The sequence below is a fragment of the Sphaeramia orbicularis genome, chromosome 7, assembly GCF_902148855.1.
Source record: "Sphaeramia orbicularis chromosome 7, fSphaOr1.1, whole genome shotgun sequence".
NCBI lineage: Eukaryota > Metazoa > Chordata > Actinopteri > Kurtiformes > Apogonidae > Sphaeramia > Sphaeramia orbicularis.
The window spans coordinates 30,862,671-30,868,670 of record NC_043963.1 but is presented as its reverse complement, the minus strand read 5'-3'; positions in this window follow the sequence as shown (position 1 = coordinate 30,868,670).

The following is a 6,000-nucleotide window of genomic DNA, read 5'->3' as shown; positions in this document are numbered from 1 at the left end:
AAGACTGTAAGATCTCTCTTGTTGGACAGATACAGAAAACACCATCCCGTGGCTCATGACAGTGCTGAGATTTTAGAGAATTTAGGCTGGATGCTTAAGGTTGAAGCCTGGGTTTGTTTTGTTCTTTTGGGAGCGCTGTTATAGAGAGCATCATGATTGGAGCAGCGGGTGAAATTAAGGGATGAGACTGGTTGCGGGGAAAACTAAATTCCTGTGCAGCAGAGGGGTGTCATGGCTGCCAGGTCCCTGTAGGTCTGCACTGTAAATCCACACATTAATCAGAGTCGGCAGGGAGAGATCAAAGAAGCCTGTTCCATCTTTACTCAGAGCAGCACTTTGATGTATGTTTGTGTGTATGTGTGTGTGAGAGAGGACAGAGAGTGAGTCAGACTGAGAGTTCGACTGAAAATTAGGATATGAGAGACAAGCATAAGAGTGAACCATCATGAGTTGAGCCAACATGAGCCTCATAGCATAATTACCCAAGTCATATTTTTAACCAAATGGTGATATCTGTGTAACTTTACTCTCCTAACACTGCTGATTCATTTTTCATCATTGGAAAAATATGACTTAGGCAATTATGATATGAAGCAAACAATACATTCCACATAATGAACTCAAGTAATTAAAGACTATACATGCAGCAACTCTTGAATTAAACATGCCATATCTATTTAAAGTGCTAGCTATGTGTAAATACAGTGCTTTGCATATGTTGTACTCCTTGACTTCTTCGGTCCCTGCACACATGCACTCACACACACTTGTGCACACTTGCATTGTTCCTGTCAAACATGACTGTGCCACAAAATTCACACCAAACAAAAGGCTTTCCTGCCGCATGGTGGTCCTCCGCAGTCACTGCAATGCAACCTCTCCTCTGTGCATATACAGTCAACAGCCAAATGTGGTATGCCACCATTGTGTGGCAGCTGAGCCTGCAGTTGCCATGGTGACCCAGAGCTCCAGCACAGGCATTAAAAGCATCATGTATTATTAGTTGGTGTGTTGACACTTCTATGTTTCTTCCAGTCTCTGTGAATCAGAAGCTTTTAGCGTTCAGTCCTCCTGGAAAAAGGTGACAACTCGGTGCAGTGTGGGTAGTTGGACACTAGGGGCTGTGCTCACAGTGGCCTCAGGAATGGATTTGTACTGTTTTTTTCTGGTTCTCTGAAATTATTCAAATGTTTTGGTGCAGTCATTGCTGAGAAAGATGCTTGTAACCATCTAGATCAGGGGTGGGCAATCTGTGGCTCCAGCGCCACCATAGGCTCTTGGGCCCTTTCAAGTGGCTCCATGTAGCTTTGGCAAAAAAAAGATATGGAAATTATTTATTTATTTATTTTCTTAACATATTTTGCTATTATTGTTGCATGAAAAGAGGTGATGACACGCACATCCAGTCACTGAAAGGTGTGCAGGATCCCAAAAAAACAGTGGATGAAAGAATCAGATAAAGTCCGCACCACCTGTGAGCTCCCAAAGAATATTAGTCTCTACAAGTAATGACATTTCGGACCACAGTCCTTCATCAGACATGGGACAGATCATGACATACAGCTGTTTATCTAGGGTACTTATTGCAATATCATGTGACAGGTGATGCAAATCATTTCATGTTATCAGTAACTTTTAAATAAGTGTCTTTAAATACAAAATAATTCATACAAGTACGATCATCAAGTTTCTTTAAATTAATATAAATACAGTGAGCTCATGCAAATGCATACAAACACAATGATCAAATTACTCCAAATTCATGCAAACTCATAAACACAGTGATCAAGCCACTCTAATTCAAAGCAAATTCATATTAATACAGTGATCAAGTTTCTTTAAATTCATACGAGTTCATGTAACTACTATTATTTTTGCAACCCTAAAGTAATTCTAATGTTATGCAGTTGTAAAAATGTAGACTCCACTCTAATTGAATAGAAAATAGAAGCTGTTGTAGCGATGAATATAGTCTACGTTTTATTTGAAGACACTGAAGGTATTCATCTGTAGACTCAAGTGCAAATACCAGTGAATTTTTGCTGCACAAATGTCATTATTTTTTAGTGTAGTTCTGTACTTGCTTTGTACTTCTGTAAATGCACAGAAACTTTGATTTATTTTTGACATATTCTGTACAAACTAATCTTAAAGAGCTTCTTAAAGTCACCACTTTGAGGTAAAACATATATGGATATTTTTGGGCTCCAGACATTTATTTTTGTCTATTTCTGTCCTAAAGTGACTCTTTAGATAGTATAAGTTGCTGACCCATGATCTAGATTAAGAACTGATGCCTGAATATGTTTTGGATGAAGCCACAATGTCCCAACTGGTCTTAATCCTCAGCATAAAGTCTTAAAGCCTTAAAACAGTAAACATAAAAGCCTTTAACTGCACACTTTGAGTTCTTGTTGCCTGCTTTTATTTCTGTGTGTTTGTCACATTGTGTCCCTTGTTCTTTAAATACTCTTTACAGTTTAATCCATGTCTTTCATGATAATGCTTGCCATGTTTAAGTGGTGCCATTATGTGTGTCCTTGGAAAAAAAAACAAAACACTTAAGTTGCACCTTTTTTTCTCACTATAGTTCTTGCCTTGCCTCTTGCACATTTTCTATTCTCTGCACAGATGCTCCTGCCTGTTCCTTTGGTGATACATGTTTTTGGTTAATTATGTTCCAATTTAGTTTGTAATTTAATTGAAGTGTAATTTCATATAGAGCTAGAGTACAATAGATGGTCGCTGTGTGTCACATCTGGAAAAAAACAAAACTTTTTTCTAATCAACAATAAAAAGAAACTTTTTTTTTTTTAATCAGGTATGTGATTTCCATAATCTATTATTACTAAGTATATGTCCAATTGATGGCCTTCTCTGCCACCTACTGGCCAGAGTTTACTACCTCCTTTGAGTCCTTGCAGTAATGTGAACCATTACAGACATGAATCACATTGAACACTTTTACACATTTAACTAGTTTTTGCAGAAAATGCACTGATGTAATGACTTTTATTACTGTTTGACTGGATTTCACAGACGTCTCAGTTTCTGATTCGTGGTTCATGAATGCTGGCTGACTAATCATGGCTTGCAGTGGCACTGGACTGATTATGGCCTGTTATCATAAGCCCCAATGTATGCTGGGAAAAGGGTTTGTTAACACACACTCCAGACTAGTACTACTGTAGTGCAGATGTGTTTGTTCAGAAGCAAATCTTATAGTTGTAAGAGTGGATTAGGTTTGTTTGTGTGTTTGTCAGCATATTGGCTGTTTTTACTACTTACAATTTACACGGATTTACCAGTTTGAAGTCAGTGCCTGCTATTTAAATCCATCTTGTTTTGTTTACATATTCAATTTAATATTTTCAGTAACTTGTCACTTGTTCTTCTATTTTTCTTCAGTTCAATTCACTGACTAAAAATACACAATCAATGACAAAATATGCATTGTCTCAAGGAGATATTTGGATTTGGGAACCACCTCTGTGTTAATGAGAATTAGTGCAAAATATTCAAGGAAGGGTTTGTATTTATGCAAGTCTAAGTCTATTTCTGTGCATTTAGTGCATTGTTCTCACAGTATTTCATTCATCGTTACTTTGCATGAGAGTTTTCAGTTATTTAGGCAAAAATTAAACTGACAACAAAATGTAAAGATATGCACTGGATATAAACAGATTCAGGAATGACAGACAGACTGGCAGAGGTTGATATTTAAAATTAGACAAAGCTGGAAATCCTGACTTTGAATACAACTAAACAGGGGCAGAACTACATGGGGGCAAAGGAGGAGCAGCTGCCCTCCACTGTAGAGCCTTTCCCCATAACTTTTGTCACATTAAAACTATATTTACAAAAACAAACTGACACTATCTCTACGAGGTTATCAAAGTGTTGAAAGAAACAATAAATTGATCAAAAGAATGACCCAAATGTATTAAGAAGTGTTTTATTCTTCTGTTCCACTGTTGTAGAGGAAAGTACTGTATTTTTTTTACAGAACATAAGTTTCATTTGTAGTCATTAGTTATGACAAAAAAATAACAATACAACAATAGTTACTTTAAAAGTATTTTTATGTATGTGTATGTATATGTATTAGGGCTGTCAAAATTAATTAACATGGATTAATCCATCATCATAATTAATCTGACTAAAAGTTTTAATGCAATTAACCCATCTGCAGCACAGAATGACTCTGTACTTGAGTCTGTACTTGGCAATGAATTTGCGGCAGTTTGTCCAAGTAGAGTTACCGTCAGCCATGAACAAATGGGCAGTTGATCTGGTAGTGACAGGCAGCAGAACCAACCCATAAAGATGGAAGACACCTAACAGTAGGTTGGTCCTCTGGATGGAAATATGAGGACAAAAAAACCCAAGATGGGACAGTTGTTTCCAGTTGTTTTGTTGAAACTGTTGAAGGTGTTTATAAAACACCTTAAGTGCATATATGTTCCCTTCTTTCTCGAGTCTGTTTGCTATTGCAAAATGAAACGTGATTAATAAAGATTAAAAATGAATGATATTTAATTGTGATTATTTGAAATTAATCCACAGCAACCCTGTGATTAATTTGATTTTAAAAAAATTATCATTTGACAGCACTAATATGTATATGTATATGTATAACTGGGATTTTGCACATACATCATCTCATGAGACCTCTTGCCATCCCATTTAACATTTTCTGGATCAAACTTTTTTTTTTTTCTAAGGAATTTTATCTTCAGTTACTCATGAATTGTTTATTTTGAGTCATTCATTTATTTAGGGTAGCCTGATATTTTAATCCAGATATTCAGTTTAACAGCTATTGTATTTCTAAACTATGGTTCATTCAAGCACATTGATTGTGGTCAACTTGTGTTTTCTTAGTCAACATTTTTTGAAGGAAGTGTGTGGAAGATATGAAGTGATTATACTGTCGTCTTTATATCTTAGATTTTTGCTCTTTTTTTTTTTTTTTGTTAATAACTGTGCATGTATTTATTTAGGTTTGTTTAGCCTGAATTCTTTTCTTTATTAATTCTCATCTTTTATATCATTGCACACTGCATTTGGTCTCAACACCATAATTTTGTTGCCTACAATTGTACAATGACACTAAAGTCTGTTATGATTCTGCTTGTGGCTGTTGGCTTTTTCCTGTTCCAAACTGTCATCATGTTTGCCTTTAAAGGTCAGCCTCCCTCTAATAAACACCACTTAATTAGAGGATTTTCAACACAATGAGGATCAAATATCTAAAGTGAGGAAGTGGGAAAATACAATGACACTGCAGACGCTTCCTTCCACACTAAGACACTTAATATCTGCACAGTGATTCTTTGAATATTTACGCGACTCATCCACTAGATGGCGGCACCACCTCAACCATTTTTTATCCTATACTTACCAGGATGTGCAAAAGAAATCCACCCAGCATAAAGCCATATAGGACGTGTGTCTGTACGACCGTGCACATGTAAGTTCTTCGTGGTGTAATGTCGCCTTTTGGACACAGAGTGGCAGTCTTACTCTCCATATTGAGTTGTATATTATTGAACTGGTGGCAGGCAGGACACCTGTTTCAAATCCTCATCAAAACCCCTGTTGGCAGGAAAGAAGTGATGTGTTTGGTGAGTGTCTGCAGGTGCAAACCCTTACATGCATTTCATTATAACATTTTATTTCCTGCAAAAAAAAATGTTGCGTAGGGTATGGAAAGACTATTCAGAGCTAAGTTATGATTTATTTATTACTCTTTCCATATCACCTGTGGCTTCAGATTTTCATGCAAGGTTTTTTTTTCGTTGTTCTTTTTACATTTTGGTACAAACAGGTAAACATCAAATGCCTGATACCATTCCATAGGATAATAACTTTATCCAGTTAATACAAGCTACTATTACTACACCATAAATGCAACATATTGTCATTAAGATAGGAGTCAAATGAAGCTATAAATAAATACCTTATCAATATGAATTAGATAAGTCCAATACTAATTGT